This window comes from Macaca nemestrina, chromosome 4 (assembly GCF_043159975.1).
Source record: "Macaca nemestrina isolate mMacNem1 chromosome 4, mMacNem.hap1, whole genome shotgun sequence".
Lineage (NCBI taxonomy): Eukaryota > Metazoa > Chordata > Mammalia > Primates > Cercopithecidae > Macaca > Macaca nemestrina.
Genome location: NC_092128.1, coordinates 154737594 through 154759877, shown reverse-complemented (window position 1 = coordinate 154759877; position 22284 = coordinate 154737594). Strand labels below are relative to the sequence as shown.

General features: G+C 48.2%; 1 protein-coding gene and 1 pseudogene across 4 annotated transcripts in view; one reads left to right on the top strand and one right to left on the bottom strand.

The window, feature by feature from the left end:
• LOC105483408 (extracellular leucine rich repeat and fibronectin type III domain containing 1) overlaps positions 1 to 22284 on the top strand; it is an 82879-nt gene that overhangs the window by 12615 nt on the left and 47980 nt on the right. The window lies entirely within an intron of this gene.
• On the bottom strand, positions 14590 to 16332 carry LOC105483486 (uncharacterized; annotated as a pseudogene).

Sequence of the window (22284 nt, the reverse complement as noted above, 5' to 3'; positions counted from 1 at the left end):
GGGGTGCGGGCATCGCGTGGACACACTGCGAGCCGGGATTTGGAGCGTGGGTGATGTCAGAATGGGTGATGTCAGGGGCTGGCCTGTGCTCCCGGAGTGCACACCCCGAGGACCTGGCCTTGGTGTGGGCAGAGGAGAGGAGAGGCCTGGGGACCCTGATCCCCATCTCCTATCACCTCCGCTGGGCTGCGTGACCCTGAGTTACACACTAATGATTATGTCCGTCTTGCAGGGATGTTGGCACCTGCTCAGCTAGAGCCCACCCCCCACGTACACACACACACACACACATGCACGCATGACCACCCATAGCCTCCATTTGACAAAAGAGCAACTAGGGCTCTGTACCCTGCCAGGGTCCAGCTGGTGACCGGGGGTGGGGGGGCGCATAGCTACAGCCCAGGCCTGGGTCCACTGTGCCGGAACTATCACGGCTGCACATCCCCCTCCCTGCGGGAGGCTCTGGGACCTCCCCCAGCCTGGGAGCGCCTGGCCTGACCAGCTGAGCCGTGGGCAAGGTGCTCTGGGCCTGGGACCTAGAGGACAGTCCCGGGGTCTACTCTGAGGTCCCCTGCAGCAGGCTGGCTGAGGGAACCCACAGGAACGTTCCCTGGAGGTTGAGGCAGGAGGAGAAACTGAAGCCCAGGCTGCTGCCTCAGCCCCATCCCCACCGAGCTCTCCCGGGGAGGATATGGGGAGGGGAACAGAGGGTTCCTGCAAGCCTCATGTTCGCACCTGTGCACTGGAGCTGCTAACTGCTGTCTGCTGGGGTGAATCCCACCAAGCGGGGTGGCATTTGTGGGGCATCGGCACAGCCTGGATGCCATGGTGCTACCTGTCATTGTGCTCAGAACGAGGGTCCCTTCTACCTGCCCCCTGGTCACACTCCAATGGTGACTCCTTGCTGTGACTCTGTCCCTGTCCTTGGCCATCAGCCGTTGTGGGTGTTGTGTCCCCCACTCTTCTGAAAGCCCCATGGTGCAGGGTCACCGCTGCCCTGTCCTGTCTACCACAGGGCCCTGGCACCCAGATCACCATCCTTGAAGGAGGGAGAGGGCAGGGACAGAGATGGAACGGGGAGCAGAAGGGGTTGCGTGTGCCCCCGAGCTCATCTGTGTGCTGGCGCACAGTTCATTAAACATGACCATGAAGTCGGGACACGGGAGTTACTCATCAAAAGTGTTGATTGATTGATTGATTCATTCATTCATTCACCTACCCAGTGGACATTCTCCGATGCTGGGCTCCGTGGTCTGGATACGAAAGCAAAGCAGATGTTATCCTGGGAGTAGCCTGGGCTTGCCTTGTGCACTCCGGCTCATTTTGACCAGAATGGGTCCGGGAGCCCAGGGCAGTGCTGGAACACCCCTTGGAGGGAGTGTCCAAGGCAGATCATGTAGGGGAACAAATTCTGTGTTTGATTTTTGGGAAGGTACCCCAAGGTCATGGGGAGATCCTGTTTTGAGTGAAAATCAAGTGTGGCAGGATGGTCAAGACGCGGATGGTCTTGGGGGCTGGTAAAGTCATTCTGGTTCTCGCCACCCTCAGCACAAGAAGACTCTGGTCACCTGGGGGACGATGCTGAAAGGGGCAGCGGCTGTGCTGTGCTCGTTTCCTTTGCGTGAGCTTGCTTCTCCTTTCTTCCTGAGCAGCTTTACAGAGGTATCCTGTGTGCCGACACCGTCAGCGTGCCTTCCACTGTCCATCTGCACGCCCATTGCAAGGGCACCAGACAGTGGTATTTGTGCGTTCACAGAGTTGCACAGCCATGACTACAAACCAGCTATAGAACATTTTCATGCCCAACTGTAGTCAGCAGCCCCCGCCCCACCCCGAGGCACTGATCCGAACCCTGTCTGTGGATTTACAGTTTTTTTTGAGACCAAGTCTCACTCTTATTGCCCAGGCTGGAGTGCGGTGGTGCGATCTCGACTCACGGCAACCTCCGCCTCCTGCATTCAAATGATTCTTCTGCCTCAGCCTCCTGAGTAGCTGGGATTACAGGCGCTCACCACCATGCCTGGGTAGTTTTTGTACTTTTAGTAGAGACAGGGTTTCACCATGTTGGCCAGGCTGGTCTCGAACTCCTGATCCACACCCCTCGGCTTCCCAAAGGGCTGGGATTACAGGCATGGGCCACCCTGCCCGGCCTGTGGATTTACATTTAATGGACATTTCGCATCAATAGGATCCTGCAACATGCAGTCTTTTGCGTCTGGATTCTAACACTTAGTGTCATGTTTTTGAGGTTCAATCATCTTGTCGACTGTGTCAGTTTTTGGTTTTTATTGCTGAATAGTATTTTGTTATATTGCTAGACCAAGTTTTATTTATCCATTATCCAAAACATATGCAGAGCATGTGTATCCAGTGTGGGGCCAGTATGAATCATGCCACCTTGAACATTCGTGCACACACTGGGCAGCTTCCTGGAAGTAGAGTTCTTCTGTTAAGTTCATATTTAATTTGTTTTTTTTTTCTTGAGATGAAGTCTCACTGTCACCCAGGCTGGAGTGCAGTGGCTTGATCTTGGCTCACTGCAACCTCTGCCTCCCAGGCTCAAGTGATTCTCCTGCCTCAGCCTCCAGAGTAGCTGCGATTATAGGCACGCATCACCATGCCAGCTAAATTTTGTATTTTTAGTAGAGACTGGGTCTTGCCATGTTGGCCAGGCTGATCTTGAACTCCTGACCTCAAGAGATCCACCCACCTCGGCCTCCCAAAGTGCTGGGATTACAGGTGTGAGCCACCGCAACCGGCCATATTTAAGTTTTTGACAAGCTGCCCAACAGTTTTTCAAACTGGCCGGACCGTGTTACATTCCCACCAGCAACACATGAGGGTTCCAGCCCCTGTGTGTCTCTCACCACCTGCTATTGTCGGTCTTTTTATTACAGATCTTCAGGCGGATGTGTAGTGGTGTCCCATGTGGTTTAAATTTGCATTTTCCCAATGACCGATGAAGTTGAACATCTTTTCATGTGCTCATTAGGCATTCATATTTCTTCTTTGATAAAATGTCTATTCAGATCTTTTGCCCATATTTAATGGATTTGTCTTATTATTGAGTTTCAAAATTATTCAGAATTATTGTGAGTTCTGTATATGTTCTGGATACAAGTCCTTTATCAGAAATGTAATTTCTGATCTCTTATCCCACTCTGGAGCTTGTCTTTCATATTCTTAATGGTATGTTTTTGGAGCACAAAAATTTTTTAACTTATTATAAAGTCCAATTTATCATCTTTTTTCTTTTATGAAGCATGTTTTGGGTGTCATATATAGGAATCGTTTGCCTAACCCAAGGCCACGAAGATTTTCTTCTGTTTTCTTTTAGTACATTTAGTCTTAGCTCTTGCACTTAGGCCTGTTGTCCAATTTCAGCTAATGTCTGTATGGTGTGTGAGGGTCAGAGCTTGTTTTTCTGTATACATGTTTTTGAAAAAGACTATCTTTTCTGCATTACATTTTATTGGAATCATAAATGAAAAAGTTTATTTCTGGACTCTCAATTCTATTCCATTGAAGTATATGCCTATTTTTTTTAATTATTTTTTATTTTTTATTTTCAGAGACAGGGTCTTGCTCTGTTGCCCAAGCTGGAGTGCAGTGGTGTGATCATAGCTCACTGAAGCCTCGAATTCCTGGGCTCAGGTGATCTTCTCACCACAGTCTCCCAAGTGTTTGGGACTATGGACGTGTGCCATTATGCCAAGATAATTTTTTTGTTGTTGTTGTTTTTTGTTTTTGTAGAGACAAGGTTTTCTATGTTACTGAGGCTGATCTTGAACTCCTGGACTCAAATGCTCCTCCCACATTGGCCTCTTGAAGCATTTTTATTTCTTTTTCTACTAACTGGAACTTTCAGAATAATTTTGAAGAGGAGAGGTGCTTTGTTCTTGACCTTAGAGGAAAAGTATTCAGTCTTTCACCATATGACGTTAGCTGTGGGGTTTCATAGGTGGTCTTTATCAGGTGGAGAAGTTCTCTGCCATTTTTAGTTTATTGAGAGTTTTTCCATGAATAGGTATTAGATTTTGTCAAATTCTTTTTGTGTATCTATTAAGGGGGTCAAAATTAGTTGATTTTCAGATGTTAAACCAACCTTGCATTCCTGGGGAAAATTCTACCTATATTTATATGTTGTTGGTTTTGGTTTGCTGATATTTTAAGGATTTTTGAATCTTATGTTTATGAGGCATAAAGGTCTGTTATTTTCTGTGATGTTTTTGGTTTTGCTATCAGGGAAAATGTTGCTGTCACAGAATAAGTAGAGAAGTTTTTCTCCTTTAATTTTTTTTTTTGAAAAACTTTGTGAAGTTTTGATATTATTTCTTTAAATATTTGACAAAACTTACCACTAAAGTCATATAGACCTGGGCTTTTCTTTGTGGGAAGATTTCAAATTAATCAGTTTGTTTGTTTTTTAACTTGTTATGCCTTAGTTTAGTTAATTTTTTTTTTTTATTTACTGGTTGTAAGTCTATTCAAATTTTCTATTCTTATCAAATAAGTTTTGATAATTTGTGTCTTTTTAGGAACTTCATTGAAATTGTCTGATCTGTTGGTGTAAAGTTGTTCATAATATTCCTTTGTATTTCCACATTCATTTGAAAACATTGTGTGGTCTTCTAGGTGAAATGTTCTATAAATGTTACTTAGGTCAAGTTGGTGGTAGCGTTGTTCAAGTCTTCTGTGTCCTTGCTGGTTTTCTTTTTAATTGTTCTATCAGTTATTGAGAGGGAGTGGAGTATTGAAATCCCCAACTATTTTTGTTGATTTGTCTATTTCTTCTTTTAATTCTGCCAATTTTTGCTTCATGTATTTTGGGACTTTGTTGTTATGAGCATATTTATTTATAACTGATACATATTTCTGAGATACTGACATATTTATCATTATGAAACCTTCCTCTTTGTCTTTGACAATATTTCTTGTCTTAAAGTCTATTTTATCAGACATTAATTTACCTATTCCAAGTTGGGTGTGGTGGCTCATGCCTGTAATCCCAGCACTTTGGGAGGCCAAGGCAGGAGGATTGCTTGTGCCCAGGAGTTTGAGACCATCCTGGGAAGCATAGGGAGACCCCGTCTCTACAAAAAATTTTTAAAATTAGCTGGGCATGGTTGTGTACACCTGTAGTCCTAGCTGCTTGAGAGGCTGAGGAGAGAGGATCACTTGAGCATGGGAAGTTGAGGCTGCAGAAAGCCATGATTACACCACTGCACTCCAGCCTGGGTGACAGAATGAGAACCTGTCTCCCTCAATTTTTTTTTTTACCTACTCCAGCTCTGTTATGGTTAATATTTGCATGTATGTCTTTTTCTAGCTCTGTTATGGTTACTGTTTGCATGTACATCTTTTTCTATCCTTTTATTTTCTTTTTTTTTTTTTTTTTTTTTGAGACGGAGTCTCGCTGTGTCGCCCAGGCTGGAGTACAGTGGCCGGATCTCAGCTCACCGCAAGCCCCACCTCCCGGGTTTATGCCATTCTCCTGCCTCAGCCTCCCGAGTAGCTGGGACTACAGGCGCCCGCCACCTCGCCCGGCTAGTTTTTTTTTGTATTTTTTAGTAGAGACGGGGTTTCACCGGGTTAGCCAGGATGGTCTCAATCTCCTGACCTCGTGATCCGCCCGTCTCGGCCTCCCAAAGTGCTGGGATTACAGGCTTGAGCCACCGTGCCCGGCCTATCCTTTTATTTTCAACATATTTGTATATTTGAACTAAAATGTACCTCTTCAGTATATATTTGGGTTGTTGCCACACTTTGAATATGCCATTCTACCACCTTCTTCCCTCCGTAATTTTTGATGAGAAATCAGCCATTGATCATATTACTGTCCAGTCTGACAATCTCTGCCTTTTATTTGGTCTGTTTAGTCCATTCACACCTAATGCAATTTTTAAATTTCCTATGGGTGCTGTTTTCTTAGTTGTTTTCTATGTCTCATGTCTTTACCCCTTCTTTTCTCCTGTGCTACCTTCTTTTGAGTTAGGTAAATACTTTTCATGTGCCATTTTAATTCCTCTGTTAATTTTTTAACTAATTTTTAGAGTTATTTTCTTATTGGTTACCCTAGGGATTACAGTATGCATACCAACTTATGACCATCTATTTTTCATTGCTGCTAACAATTTTGGTAAAATATAGAAACTTTACTCTAACATAGTTCAATTTTCTTCTCCCTGTTTGGTACTATTATTGTCATATATTTCATCAATAGATGTTGACATATGTTGTGTTATAACATACAACAATCTAGTGTTAAAATTATTGCTTTATACAATCTTATGTTTTTAAAAGAAGTTAAGGGAAGGAAAGAGAAAGTAATATATTTGTAGAGCTTTTTATATTCGTCTACATATTTACCATTTCTGGTACTCTTCATTTCTTTCTGTGAATTTGAATTACCATTTGACATTTCCTTTCAACCTAAAGGACTTCTCTTGGTATTTCTTCTAAATAAGCTGTACTAGCCCCAGATTCTTTCAGTCTTTCTTGATCTGTAATGTTTTTAGTTTGCCTTCATTCTTGGCTAACAATTTTTTTTGTTTGTTTTCACACTTTGAATATGCCATTCCACCACCTTCTTCCCTCCATAGTTTCTGATGAGAAATCAGCCATTGATCATATTGCTGTTACTCTGGACACTGTGAATCAATTTTCTTCTGCTCCTTTCTTTATCTTTCAACAGTATGACCATGATGTGTCCAGGTTTGGATTTTTCTTGTGTTCATCCTATTTGGTGTTTGTTGATCTTCTTTAATCTGTAGATTAATGCTTTTCATCAAATTTGGGAAATTTGCAGCCATTATTTCTTCAAATCTTATTCCTGCCTTTTTTGCTCTCTCCTCTTCTCTTGAGACTCCCACCACCACATATGCTAGTGCACTTGATGTCTCATTCATATCAGAGGCACAGTTTATTTTTCTGTTCAATATTTTCTCTGTGTTCTTTAGATTGGATACTACTGTTGATTGATCTTCAAGCACACTAATTTTTTCTTTTGCCATCTTGCAAGCCCTCATGTGATGAATTTTTCATTTCATCTGTTATAGTTTTTAATTCCAAATTTTCCATTTTTAAAATAATTTCTGTCTTCATTGAGGTTTTGTGTTTTGAGTCACTATTATTGTCATTTTCTTCAATTCTTTAAACATAGTTGTTTTTATTTCTTTGAATGTATTTATATTGTATTTATAAAATATATAATATAAATATATATTTATATTATAAAAAGCTTTGAAGTCTTTGCTATTTCTAACGTCTGGGAACACTCAGTGACAGTTTCCATTGACTTTTTTTTTCTGAGTATGGGTCACCCTTTCCTGTTTCATTGCATGTCTTGTAAGTTTGTGTTGAAAACAAACATTTCAGGTCATATATTGCAGCAGTTCCAGATTCTGATTTGTATCCCCAAGAGTTGCTAGTATTGGTGGTTTTCATTGTTGTTGTTGTTTGTGTAGTAATTGACCTGGACTGAAGCTGTGAAATTCATTTTCCCCAATGTGTGATAATTGTGTCTCTGTTAGTTTGTCCTTGTTATTTTTTTTTTTTATTATTTTTTTGAGATGGGATCTCACTCTGTTGCCCCAGGCTGGAGTACAGTGATGTGATCATAGCTCACTGCAGCCTGGAACTCCTGGGCTTGTGTTATACTCCCACCTCAGCCTCCCAAGTAGCTGGGACTACAGGTACATGTCACCATTCCTGGCTTTCTTCTCTTTTCTTAAATCCCTACTTATTTTAATTCTGGCCTCCTAGATTACTTCTATGTTTGCATAGCTCTGTGGTCACTCAGTGATCGGTTTGGGGTTGTTTACAAATACCTTGAGCCAGTCAGGCCTACACACTCTGCTGATAGATCTGCATGTGGGTCTATAAGCACATCCAAAGATCAGGTAGTTTTCAGGCCTGACCTGGTTTCTACTTTATTCCAGACCCTCTTTTGTCTCCTCTGCATATGCCTACAGGCTCTCAGTAGGCCAGAAATTTGTGAATTGCTTGGTCCCTCTCTGCTCTCCCCTGTGTTTGTGCGCTACCCATCCACTGGGCACATGTGGAAGGCTTATCAGGCATCTCTATGACTGTCATATTTCATGCAACTCTGTGTCAGATTCCCAGCTAGTCTACTGCTCTATTCCTGCCCCAGTCAGGATCACAGCTTCAGCCTAGTAGAACCACTGGCTTTCCCCATTCACTTGCCACTGAGATTGCTGCTGCTTACTGACAACACTTCTGCTGAATGAGAGTTTGTGCCTTCTGCTCCAAATAAAATCAGCCCCTGACAGCAAAGCTGCTAGTTTTTATGGTTTGCCTTGCCCTGCCCTGCCCTGCCCTGTTGGAATGACTGCATCAGGTGGGGTGTGGGGGTAGATGGGAGAGCTTCAGGTTAGAACTCCACAGATTCCCCGTCTTAGCCTAAGTTAAGCAGTTTTTCATGAATGAAGGCCTTTGGTTAATTTCAAGGGTGTGTGGGAATGATTGAGAATTTGGACTAGTTTTATAGTTGTTTTTTGGAGAGAAGATTTGGTGACCTATAGAATAGTGAAACTATTCTATGCCAGAAGTCCCACCCTGTGGTTTTTGTTTTTTTTTTTTAAACAAAACCTAAAAAACAGGTAACATGTGCAATTCCATGAAGTACCACAAAGTGAAATTTATGTAGGAACCATCTGGCTCAAGAAATAAAAATGACACCTGTATCTCAGAAACCCCCACTCCATCTCCTCCTGATCATTACCCTTCTCTCCTCCAGTGGAATCTCACAACTGCATAAGACTGTATAATTGTCTCAAAATAGAAAATTTAATTCTAAGGAAATAAAATAATGCCATTGAAAATGGATGGTATATTTCAATAAAAGGAGTAAGATCAACTGGATTAATACACCTGTAAAGAACTGAAACTCGATCCCTACCTCATACCATAGATTAAAAAATTAATTCCAGATGAATTAAAGGTCCAAATATTAAATCTAAAACAATTTTTAAAAGCCTTTGCAAACACTTGATGTTGTCAGTCCTTTTAAATTTTAGCATTACTAGTGAACACCTTTTCATAAGTTTATTGGCCATTTGGATATTTGTATGTTATTTTTTTGTGACCTATCTGTTTAAAAGTCATATTTGTCTTTTTTCTTTTATTTGTTTATTTTTTTATAGAGACAGGATCTCACTATGTTGCTCAGACTGGTCTCAAACTTTCTGGCTCAAGTAATCCTCCCACCTCAGCATCCCACATAGCTGGGACTACAGGCACATGCCACCATGCCTGGCTAATTTTTTTTTTTTTTTGTAGAGACAGAGTCTCCCTATGTTGCCCAGACTGGTCTCAAATTCCTGGACTTAAGTGATCCTCCTACCTTGGTCTCTCAAAGTGCTGGGATTACAGGTGTGAGCCACTGCACCTGGCCCCATTTTTCTATTGAGTTGCTTTCTTTATCTTATACATTTGTAGGAATTTTTTATTTATAATCTAGTAATTCTTAATTTTTTGATTATATATGTTGCAAATATCTTCTCTCATTCCATGGCTTGCCATTTCACTCTTTCAATCATGTAGTTCTTCATTTTAATGTTACTCAAGTTCTCCTCCATGGTTAGCACTTTCTGTTAGCTTATAAAGAAATCTTTTCTCACCTTAAGTTCTTGGAGACGCTCTCTAGGAGATTTATTGTTTTACACTTGACATTTAGACTTTTAATCCACCTGTAATTAATTTTTTATCTATGGTGTGAGGTGTAAGGATCAAGTGTCAGTTCTTCCCAGGTATACTAATCCAGTTGATTTTACCCCTTTCATTGAAAAATACCATCCATTTTCAATAATGTTATTTTATTTCCTTAAAATTAAAATTTCTAGTTTGAGACAATTGTACAGTCCCTTGCAATTGTGAGAATAATACAGAGAGATCCCATGTACCCTTTATCCAGTTTCCCCCAGTGGCAACATCTTGCAAAACTACAGTATAGTGTCACAACCAGGATATTGACAGTGATACAGTTCAGATACAGAAAAGTCCCATCCCACAAGTATTCCTCTTTTTACCCTTTTATAGCCATACCCCCTTTCCTCACCCCTATTCTATCTCTGACCTCTGGTAACCACTAATCTGTTCTCCATTTCTATAATTTTGTCTTTTCAAGTACAAATGCTTCTCAATTTATGATAGAGTTACATCCTGATAAACACATCGTAAGTCAACAATATCATGTCAAAAATGCATTTAGTACCCCAATAAACCCATTATAAAGTAAAAAAAAGAATTATAAATCAAAACACCATAAGTCAGGGACTGTCAGTCTGCTGTGTAAATGGAATCACACAGTATGTAGCATTTTGGGACTACATTTTTTCCCCCACAAAATTTCCTGGCGATTCATTCAAGTTGTGATGCTTATCAATAGTTTGTTCTTTTCTATAATTGAGTAGTGATATTATTTCTTAACCTGGGTCTCTCTACTTAGCATACTGTATGTAGTGTGTATACTTGTGTGCATGCTCATGCATGTGTGTGCTTCTGTGAGTGTGGAAGTATAATTTCAGCATTGCACAGGCATGTAGTCACTATTCCAGTCATCTAATGTGTCTGAGGGCTGAGAGCTCAGCTGGATAAGTGAGGGGAACAAAAGATGAGGTGAGACGCCGGGAGGAACACAGATTCCCGGCTCAGTCCCCAAGCCACTGGTTGCTAAGGAACCATGAATACATTTCTGGGATTGCAGACTGACCCTGTTCCCCTGGGATCTGCAGAGGGCTCAGCTGGGCAGGCCTGGTTCCACCTTCGCTGGGGGCTGGGGCTGGTGCACTACAGACCCTTGAGATGCTGTGGAATTGGTGGCAAGGGAAAAGCATATCCTGTCTCCTTATTTTTAATCATGTTGTTGAATCTTCTAACAACATTATCCATTTACAGCGCCCTGAGCCAGCCAACTTCTCTGGTGTGGCCCAGTTTGAAGCCTCTGCAGTCATGTGCCCATTACAGGTGGCGAGTGCTACACTGAGATGAGTGTCTTGCCCAGATTCACACCGTCCTGAAGCCTGGCCAACAGGGAGTCCTCTGGTTCTTTAGCTTTTGGTTGTCTCCATGAGACCTAGATTGGTAACAGGAGCTCTTCCCCAAGCAGTCAGGGATCTGAGCCAATGCAGTGACAGAATGGGAACCCCTTGAGCCCTCTGGACACCTGGAATCCTGGAGAGGGCGTTAGGTTAGGAATTGGGGATTGGGACTCTAGCCCTGGCACAGAACTGGCACATTGCCTTCTTGATATATGTATCATCAGATGGAGGGGTGGATGGATGTATAGATGGATGGACTGATGGGTGGGTGATGAATGGATGGATGCATGGGTGGATGGATGGGCAGGTGGGTGGGTGAGCAAGTGGATGGATGGGTGGATGGATGCGTAGGTGAGTGGATGGATGGGTGGGTGAATGGATGAATAGGTGAATGGATGAATAGATGATGGGTGAATGGATGGAAGAAAGATGAATGGGTGGATGGGTAGATGGGTGAGTGGGTGAGTGGATAGGTGGATGGATAAATGAATGGCTTGGTGGGTGGATGCTAGAAGGATATATAGATGATGAATGGGTGGATGGGTGGGTGGGTGAGTGGATGAACGGATAGGTGAGTGGCTGGATGGGTGGATGAATGAATGGATGAATGGGTGAATGGATGGATGAAGGATGAATGGATGGATGGATAGGTAGATGGGTGAGTGGGTGGGTGGTTAGGTGGATGGATAAATGGATGGATTGGTGGGTGGATGCTAGACAGATATATGGATGATGGATAGATGGATAGATGAGTGTGAATGGATGAATGGATAGGTGGGTGGATGGATGGGTGGATAGATGGATGAATGGATGGATGAATGTATGAGTGGATGGGTGGAGAGGTGGGTGGATGGATGGATGAATGGATGGGTGGATGCTAGGAGGACATATGGATGATGAATAAATGGATGGGTGGGTGTGTGAATGGATGAATGGACAGGTGGGTGGATGAATGGATGGATGGATGAATGAGTGAATGGATGGATGAAGGATGAATGGATGGGTGGATGGGTGAGTGGGTGGTTGGAGAGCTGGATGGATGGATGAATGGGTGGATTGGTGGGTAGGTGGGTGGATGCTCGAAGGATATATGGATGATGAATGGATGAATGGATGCCTGAATGAGGGAGGATGTAGATTAATGATGATGGAAGTAGATAATGAATGAATGGATGATGGATACAGAGACCTACAGGGACTGGAAAAAGACAATGTCAGTATGGACAGGAGCTTGGAAGAAGTGGGAGTGTAGAAGTCCCCCAGGTAAAGAGACTAATGTCACCAAATGACAAATGGAGACACTGAGGCCCCCAGAAGTGGCTTGTCCAAGCCTAGGGAGTCAGAGAGTGGCAGAGCTGGGACCCAAACCTGGCCCTGCCTAAGTCCTGATCCAGGCTTCCCTCTCCACTGCTTCACATCTGCAGACAGCGGGGTCTAAACCAGGAGCCAGGGGCCTCTGGGATGCCAGCAGTGATCCCAGCAGACAGGAGGCCTGTTTGTACCCTTGGAGGCCGATGCAGGGGGTCTGGGAATCAGGGCTCTGGGGTCTCCATCCAAGGCTGCCACCTCCTGCTCTGCAGCCTTGGGTGCTACTCCTGGCAACAAGCATTAATTGAGCACCAGCTGTTTTCAGCACTAGACATTAGGCCCTGGGCTGGACCCTGAGAGATTTGGTCGGGTAAGCTCTGTGGTCCCTGATGTCAGAGGACTTACGGCCCTCCTTCAGTTTCTTCATCTGTAAAATGGGCAGGGGGTTAAAATCGACACCTCTGAAGGCTGTGTTAGGCTGGAATTCCCAGCTTCAGGGGCCCAGGCCTGACCCACCGCTCCCACAGCCCAGGCCTGACCCATTGCCGGCTCTGCGTCCCACAAGCTGGCCACCAGGTAGGTCTCTGTTGGCATCGGTGGCCAGTGAGAGCCGAAGGCGGCGTGGAGATTTGCGTGGACCACGGCCTCCCTGTGCAGCTGTCTCAACCCCACACCCGGGACATTGCCAGGCTGTGTCTAAGGGCTGGGCCAGGGAGCCCAGGAAATGTTTAACTTTGAAAAATGGACCTTCACAGCCCATTAGGCCTCAGCGGCGCCTCGGGCGGTGTGGGGAAGAGGGAGATGCCAGGGCATGAAATCGCTGAGGTATTTAAAGGCCGATTCTGCATTCCTGACCAGCAATGTCTGCCTGCCAAGGCCGGCAGTACCAGGCTCTGGGCTGGACTGGCGCAGCGGTGTTCACGTGCCCAGGATGGCCACGGTGGCTGGTGGGCAGAGGAGTGCGGGGCACAAGGGACTCCTTTCGGCTCTGAGTGTCATGACCCTCCTGGCATCTGCTATTTCCTGCCTCCGTGACCTTGGACAAGACACTTTTTGCTGCTGGGCCTCAGTTTCTCCACTTTCACTGTGGTCTGTGTGCCAAGTAGCACTTCTATTTTTAGAAGCAGAAGCTGGTTGTAAACTGCACAGATTTGTCTGGCCTACCCTGCCAAGGCCGGATTGCCAGAGGGTTCTGTGAGTACCGATAGTGGCTGCAGGGACGGACTGGGCTGCGTGGTGGAGCCTGGGCTGAGGGCTGCTCCCTCTGGCCATCCAGGTGCACTCGGGGCTCACGGCAGTGTAGGGTGCACCTCTCTCCCAAGCCTGGGCCGGGAGGGCCTTGCGACAGGCAGAGTGGAGAGGAGTGGGGCTGGGAACTTAGGGAGCTTGAATTGGGGGTGCCTCTGCGTGGAGCTGGGGAAGAGACAGCCAAGAAAGATCGGGGCTGATCAGCAGAGGCGGGCACTGCTGTGGCACTTTAAACGTGGAAAATTGCCTTCGTCATGTACGCTAGTTGCAGAGGCATAGACAGCGCATGCCTGGGGCCAGTGGTCCACCTGCCGGCTGCACCTGCCCCTGGCTGAGTGGAGTAGGGAGGGAGATTCTTGAGGCCCTCCTGGGGCTCCCTCCCCTCAACCTCACCAGCTCCCTGACTCTGCTCTGTGACCTAGGGTCAGTTACCTTATGTCTCTGAGCGTCTATTAATATTTCTTTCATTGGAAACTAGGGACATTTTCTTAAATCCCAGGTCTAAGGACTGTGGAATCACAGGAGAGAAAGTAAAAGGACGCCCAGTGGGGGCCACCTCAGCTTTTGCCTCTTTCTGTGTACCCTGCAGGGAATGGCAGAGACCTCACAAGACTGGCCTGGGCCTGCACCACGCTGTGCTGTGTGCTGGCTGGGCTGTTACTCTCTCAGCCTTAGTTTTGTTGTCTGTAAAATGGGCACAGGTCAGCCTCTCCCTGTGAACAAGGCTGTGAGGATTCAGCCCCAGCTGGGCCAGCCCATCCTTCACCCTCCTTGAGGGGTGTAGGCCCCCAGGAAGTGACTGCCCACGCAGACCCCTAGTGACCAGATGCTGGGTTCTGCTAGGGTCCTGGTGGTGGGCAGTGCAGGCCCTGGAGACGTTCATGGCCATGTGGACACCTTCAGAGTCCAGCAGACATGGGGTTAGGAAGACAGGATGTACTGACTGGGGAAGGAAATGCCCATCGGGGCAGCCTCAGAAAGTGCCCGATTCCAAGAGCCTGGGCAGCCGTGTACACGTAGGTGACATGGACTTGGACTGCCCAGTGTGCCTGGGCAGGCATGTACACACACTGGTGTGCCCGGGCAGGTGTGTGCACATACGTGTACACATAGGTGACATGGACTTAGACTGCCTGGTGCGCCCAGGCAGGTGTGTGCTCCAGGGACAGAGTGCATGGTGTGTGGTGTGGGGGGTGACCCACTTCCTGGTGTGAGAACACACACACGCCTGTGGACGTAGCCTTGTTGGGCGTGTGCACACCTGCAGGGGGGTCCGTGTACACCGCTGTGTGAACACCTCTGGCGGTGCCCAGGCCATGTGAACACATGGAGGTGAGCACGGACACATGCGTGCATGCCCTCTGTGTGTCCACGGACAGCTGTGCGCGCCACACTCACCCCTCCTGCTCGTCCCCATGGCAACCCCAGAGCAGGTGTCTGGGAGACCCAGATCGGTGCTGATGGACACGGGGTGCAGGGCACACGGGATGGGGCTCCCCAGGGATGGCTGGGCCAATCGGGGTTCCTGGACAGAGGCTCCAGCAGGAGTGAGAGTGCTTCTTCCTCCCCAGCCCGTGCCACCTCCCCCTGCTTGCCAGCCAGGTGGGCAGCGCTCAGGAAGCCCCTGTCTGGGCTGTGATTCCTACAGGGTGATTGGAGCAATACAGCCCTCTCTGGCCTGTCCATGCGCCCATGCTTAGAGCTGAACAGCCCTCAGGGCCACAGACTCGGCAGGGAGCCCCCTGTCTCCTGGTCTCAATTCCTAGAAAGAGAAACCAAGACTTGAAGCAGCTCCAGCTGGGGGTCCCCAGCCAACCCGGGCAGACTCAGGCCCCTCACACTCCACCATGCCCACCTCCATGTGGAAGGAGGCAGGGAGCCCCAGGTCCCAGGCTTGGAAGGCCGGTGCTGGGCAGGGCTGGGGAATGCTGTTGCCTTAAAACCACACTGGCCTCCCTGCTGGCGGTTTTCCTGCCTCCCTTTGCCATTTTGCTGGTTATCAAAGACCTTTGCTGCAAGACCCAGGCCGGCCCAGCCCAGCGCCTCCCATCCTCCTGTGAAGTCATCTGCTCAGTTGGCAGGGTTCCCATGGCAACGGCAGTGATGTCACAAAGAGCTGGAGGAGGATGGCTGGAGGGAAGAGTGGGGCGAGGCTCCGGGAGGGGATTCCTGGCTTCTCCCAGGCCTTCTAGAAAGATAGAGCTCTGGTCCATCAGTCAGTCAATGGGCCAGGGCTTATGCCCCTAGTAGCAGATCCCAGGGGTGCCCCCCGCCTCCCTGAGACAGGAAACCACCTCCTTGAAGCAGTCAACTCCGCCAGCACCCAGACACCCACCTGTCCAGGTGCGGAGGCCCTTGTAGGAGTGAGGGTATGAGATGGGAGCCCCTGACACCAAAACGTCACTGTCACCATGCCTGGCCCACACAGCGGCCCTTTGCCAAACTTAGACTGGCTCTGAGAGCTGCTGGCTGCACATCCCCCAGGGTGCATTTGAGACCACCTGTCAGCTGCCCTGCGCTTGAGTTTCTTGATCTTCACTGCTATTAATAGTTTAATTCCAGAACCAAAGAAATTGTCTGTTTGACAGAAGTGGGGGACTCTGAGAGTCTCCCTGACCTTGGCTGCCAGCAGCAGCCCTGTGCCCGGCTGGGACACATTCCAGCTCCCTGCCCTCCCTGTTGAGTGCTGCAGAGGGGCGTCGGGCGTCGTGCACATGTGCCCATCCCCCTCACTTTGAGTTACACTGCGGACGTCTCCGGACGCACGTGGCTGTGCCAGGCAGCACACGTGGCCGACAGGCACATGGCGACCTGCCCCATGGCTCTGGAGCTCATTGCAGCCCGCTGGGGCTGTGAGGGTTTGGTCCCTCCACCAGGAAAGCCACCAGGACCCCGCTCCTGCCTGAGAACCCCAGGGAGTAGTAGTGTGCCGGGAATGTGTGACCCGCCTCCCGGCCCTTCCCAGCACCAGCTGCGTCCTCCTCCTCCAGGGCTGCGGTTCAGGGCTCAGGTGTCCGCGTTGACGGCCCTCCCGAAAGGGCAGGAGCGGGACTATTGGCACAGGCCTGGGCGAGTCTCGCTGGGAGGCGGGAGCAGACTCAGCCCCCGAAGCCCATGAGCCCCACTTTGAAAACCGTGCATCCGGGCACGGTGGCTCATGCATGTAATCCCAGCACTTTGAGAGGCTGAGGCGGGTGGATGACCTGAGGTCAGGAGTTCAAGACCAGCCTGGCCAACATGGAGAAGCCCTGTCTCTACTAAAAAATACAAAAATTCACTGGGCGTTGTGGCAGACACCTGTAATCCCAGCTACTTGGGAGGCTGTGGCGGGGAGAATTGTTTGAACCCGGGAAGTGGAGGTTGCAGTGAGCTGAGATCGTGCCACTGCACTCCAGCCTGGGTGACAGAGTGAGACTCTGTCTCAAAAAGAAAAGAAAACAAAAAAAAAAACGTGCTGATTTGGTTTCACTGACTCCCTTTCATTTGTTCACAAACATTTACTCAGCAAATCTTGTTGGGCCCGCCAGGCCCTTGGGTTACCAGACAAAGTCTCTTTCCTCCTGGAGTGTGCATTTATTAAATGCCTATTGTATGCCGAGCCCCAGGTTGGTTTAGATGTGGGGGCACAGCAGTGAGCAGGGCAGACATGACTCCTGCCTGCTTTTGTCGGCCCTGGCTCTCACAACAAAACCTGGACACTGGGGTCTAGATAGCAGCATGCATTATCTCCCCGCCCCCAAGACTGAAAGTCTGGGATCAGGTTCCAGCGGGGTTGGTTCTAGGAGGGCCAGTGTCCTGGTTTGCAGACGGCCACCTTCTCACCGTGTCCTCCCAAGGCAGAGAGAGAGTGTGTGTGTGTGTGAGAGAGAGAGAGAGAAAGAAAGAGACAGAGGGAGAGAGAGAGAAAGAGGGGGAGAGAGGGAGAGAGAGAGAGAGAGACAGAGGGAGAGAGAAGGAGAGAGAAAGAGGGAAGGAAAGAGAGACAGGGGGAGAGGGAAAGAGAGACAGAGGGAGAGAGAGAGCATGCAAATGCCCTGGTGTCTTTCTTCTTTCTTTCTTTCTTTTTTTTTCCCCGGATATGGTCTCCGTCTGTCACCTAGGCTGGAGTGCAGTGACCCCATCACAGCTCACTGCAGCCTCCGCCTCCTGGGCACAAGCCATCCTCCCACCTCAGGTTCCAGAGTAGCTGGGACCACAGGTGTGTGCCACCACACCCACACGCTAATTATTGTTTAAAACTTTTTTCTGTGGAAATGGAGTCTCGCTATGTTGCCCAGGCTGGTCTTGAACTCCTGGCTCAATCAGTCCTCCTGCCTCAGCTTCCCAAAGTGTTGAGATTACAGGTGTGAGCCATGGCACCCAGCCTGGCATCCTTCCTTGTAAAGGCTTGAATCCTATCACGGGCCCCATCCTCATGACCTCAGCTAACCCCGATCACCTCCCAGAGACCCCGCCACCTCCTCTCGTCAGCCTGGGGTCAGAGCTTCATCCCAGGGATGCTGGGCACACTTCAGCCCACGGCACTGCCCATAAGGAGCTGAGGGTCCGGTGGGGTGACTCGAATGAAGCAAGGCATTAGGAAAACAACAGGGGCCACAGGAGATGACCGTGAGCAGTGCATTAGCAGGGACTGGTCAGCCCCTTTCGGTGGGGCAGGCTGGGAGGCTTCTCGGAGGAGGTGACTCGGCCAGGCTGGGGTCCAAGGCCCAACGCCCCTCACTGGCTTTGAGACCTTGGAGAAGCCGCTGCCCTCTTTGATCTGGGCTTCCCAGCAGGGGTGGGACAGCCTAGAGGCAGTGCTGGAGATGAGGATGGTCGCCCCTCCCCAGGCAGGGCAGAGAGGAGCCCCCACCCTTCCAGGCAGGAGAGAGGCCAGGTCTAGAGGGGAAGGGGGAGGGTCTCATGCCTGCATTCCCATCCACGGACATGCAGAGGGCCTGAGACCCCTGCTCGGCTGCCACAGAGTGTGGGACTTGGAGAGGAACAATCGTGAGCCTGCCCCCTCCTCCTCCATGGGGGTATCTGGGCTGCTGGAGGAGCCGGTGCTGGGAGGAGCTGGTACTGGGAGCACCCTGGGGCCTGCACTCCCCACTCCATGGGGTGGAACTGACCGCTGGGGTTGACCCTGCCTGCCAGGTCCCTCCACAGCCGAGGCCAGCCTGCTGTGTGGCACATGTTTAGGGTCTGTGTTCCCAGCTTCCCACTGGCCTTGGGACCTCTGAGCCTATCGTCTCATCCACGCACCCACGTGTACAATTGGAAACATTGGTATTTGCCAAATTTGCAACAACTCCTGTGTGATCTCAGGCCCCTCTCTAGGGCGGTCTCCACCTCCTGCCCCCACCCTTCCTCCTTCCGGGATTTTGTCTCTGTTTTTCACCAGGATCGGGGCTGCCTGCCCATGAACACATCAAGGCATGTGTCACCTGAGCAGATTTTTAAAAATTATTTAATTGAAATTTATTTGAGAGACAGGGTCTGTCTCTGTCACCCAGGCTGGAGTGCAGTGGTACAATCATGGCTCACAGCAGCCTTGAACTCCTGACTTCAAGTGATCTTCCCACCTCAGCCTCCAGGTGTGGGAAGAAAGGAGAGACAGACAGGGCAGTGGGGCTGGGGCCAGGCCTGGGCTTCCCACAGAGCCGGCCGGCTGAGGGGCGGGTGCTGACTAAGGCAGCGGGCTTGGAGAAGACGTCGGACTTTCTTTCCCGTTTCTAATAAATATTTCCAAATGTGCCTGACACAACAGTTACCATCTCTCCTGGCCTTCTGCATCTCTCTAGCTGTCTTTTTTTCATATGATGCCTACATTTGAACATCTCGCCAACTTTTTAGCCAATTAGATTCCAAGGGAACCTCAGCCTTCATTTCAGGCAAACAAGCAAATTTCAAGCCTCATTTTCTACTTCTAATAAGCACTTATCAAATTTACAGCTCTTACATACAATTCATCAGGTTAATGCCTTCAGAATATTCCTGCCTCCCTTTTGTGGCAATTTTCTTTTCCTGCGTTGCACCCTCAGCGCTCGCTCTGACTTTGCTAAGCAAATTAGCACGTCAGCTTCCTGTCGGGTGAAGAATGGTTGGGCCACAACAGTGAGAAGATTGGGCGAGGGGGCCCGGCCACCGTTAGCAGCCGCAATGAGATTTTTTTTTACAACATATAAAACATTGTGCCATCCTGAATCACAAAGTCCTAATTAAACATGAATCCTTTTCTGGGGGCCTGGCATCTAAATATATGTAATAGCATATTATTTCTCTCTTTAATTTCAAAAGCAATATACATGCGTATACACTAAAGAAAACTAGGAAAATGCTGAAAACAGGAGATGTAAGTTCTGGTTGCACCATGCAAGAGAAGCTTGTCCGCATTTTAGAGTTTCTCCTTGTCTTTCTTCTTCTTTTGAGGATTGGCATTTGTTTCAGGGTTGATATCAGTCTTAAAAGAAACTTAAAAATTTGCGATGTAAGTTACATAGAGAAAAGTTCACAAATTCTCACTGTGCATAGCTTAATGAATTTTCACAAGCACCTCAATCAAGAAACAGGACAAAACCAGCCCCCGCAGCCCCAAAAGTCTCCTGATGTTCTCTCCAGGTCACCTCTCCCCCATCTCAGGGTAAACACTACCTAGTTCCTTCCAGCATAGCTGAATTTTGCCTATGTTTGCATGTTGTATAAATGAACCATCCTGTATATGCACATTGTGTCTGGGCACTTCTGTATATGGCACCTGTGAAATTCATTCATCCTTGTTAGATGTAATGGCGGTTCCTTCCTCTTCACTGCTGTATAGTATTCCCACGTAAGGCTGTACCTCAGTTGATGTATCCCTTCTTTGCTGATGGCCTTTCGGGTTGTTTTTAGTTTGGACTATCATGGGTACCGTGAGCAGTGATGCACTTCACACCACATGTGTTTTGTAGAGACATGTTGGTATCTCTGTCCATCTTGAGAATGGACTTGTTGAGTCTGATCGTTCACTGATCTCCAGCAGTTTCCAAGTTGCAGCCAGGTGCAGTGGCTCACACCTGTAATCCCAGCACTTTGGGAGGCCGAGGTGGGCAGATCACTTGAGCCCAGGAGTTTTAAACAAGCCTGGGCAACATAGTGAGACCCTGTCTCTAAAAATTATTTTTTTTTAATTAGCTGGGTGTAGTGACACATACCTGTGGGCCCAGCTACTCAGGAGGCTGAGGTGGGAGGATCACCTGAGCTCTAGGAGGTCCAGGTTGCAGTGAGCCGTGATTGCGCTACTGCAGTCCAGCCTGGGCAACAGAGCAAGACTCCATCTCAAAAAAATAAAACAATAAAACCCCCAAATTTCCGAGTTGCAAAATATTCATTAACATTATTAAAATGACGATGCTGGCCGGGTGCAGTGGCTCATGCCTGTAATCCCAGCACTTTGGGAGGCTGAGGCGGGCAGATCACCTGAGGTTAGGAGTTCAAGACCAGCCTGTCCAATGTGGTAAAACCCTGTCTCTACTAAAAATACAAAAACTAGCTGGGCGTGGTGGTGTGTGCCTGTCATCCCAGCTACTCAGGGGCTGAGGCAGGAGAATCACTTGAACCCAGGAGACGGAGGCTGCAGTGAACCGATATGACGCCATTGCACTCCAGCCTGGTTCACAGAGCGAGACTCCATCATAAATAAATAAATAACCACAGTCAATAATAAGGGTGTGCTTTAATTGATTTAGTCATTCTCCTCTTTTTTTTTTTTTTTTTGGAGATGGAGTCTCACTCTGTGGACCAGGCTGGAGTGCTGTGGCACCATCTCGGTTCACTGCAACCTCTGCCTCCCAAGTTCAAGTGATTCTCCTGCCTCAGCCTCCCAAGTAGCTGGGATTACAGGCGCCCACCACCACACCCCGCTGGTTTTTGTATTTTAGTAGAGACGGGGTTTCGCCGTGTTGGGCAGGCTTGTCTCAAACTCCTGTCCTCAGGTGATCCACCCGCCTCGGCCTCCCAAAGTGCTGGGATTACAGGCGTGAGCTAGCGCGCCCGGCCTCATCATTGTCCTGTTATTGAAAACTTTGGTGGTTTCCATTTTCCATTTTTTTTCCTTCTCTATCAAGCAGCAATGGAAATCTTTCGCTGTACCTGATTTTCTCTCTGGGATTCTCTCCTTACGGTAGGTTCTCAGGAGTGGGGCTGCTGGGTGAAAGGCGCACGCCATCCCCTCACAGCCCTGTGGTGGTGTAGACTGTGAGTTGGAACAAACCGTCTATACAGCAGGGTGCGAAAGTCCCGTCTGAGCCAGGGAAAGAATAACCGCCGTGTGAACCTTGTGTGAATGCATCTGTGTAACCACAGACGGGGTGAAGACCTAGAATGCTGGCGGCCCTCTGAGGCTTCTGGCACGTTCTGTCCCGATCCCAGCGCTCTGTCATTCCTGATCGTAGCAACCAGCATTCCTGGACAATTGATTCTGGGTTTGCCCGCTTCTGAACTTCCCGTAAATGAAATCTTTGCATACTTCTTCCCTTCTGACCTCGTTCTTCTGGTCAGCACTATCGGGGGAGACATACCCGTTCGTTGTGCTTGGTGCTGGTTCATTCTCGTCACTGAAGAGTGTTCTGTCCTAAGAGGGGATCAGGGGTCAGTTCCAGTTTGGGACTGTGGTGAGCTCCCTTGCGTATCTCCTGCTTCACACATGCGG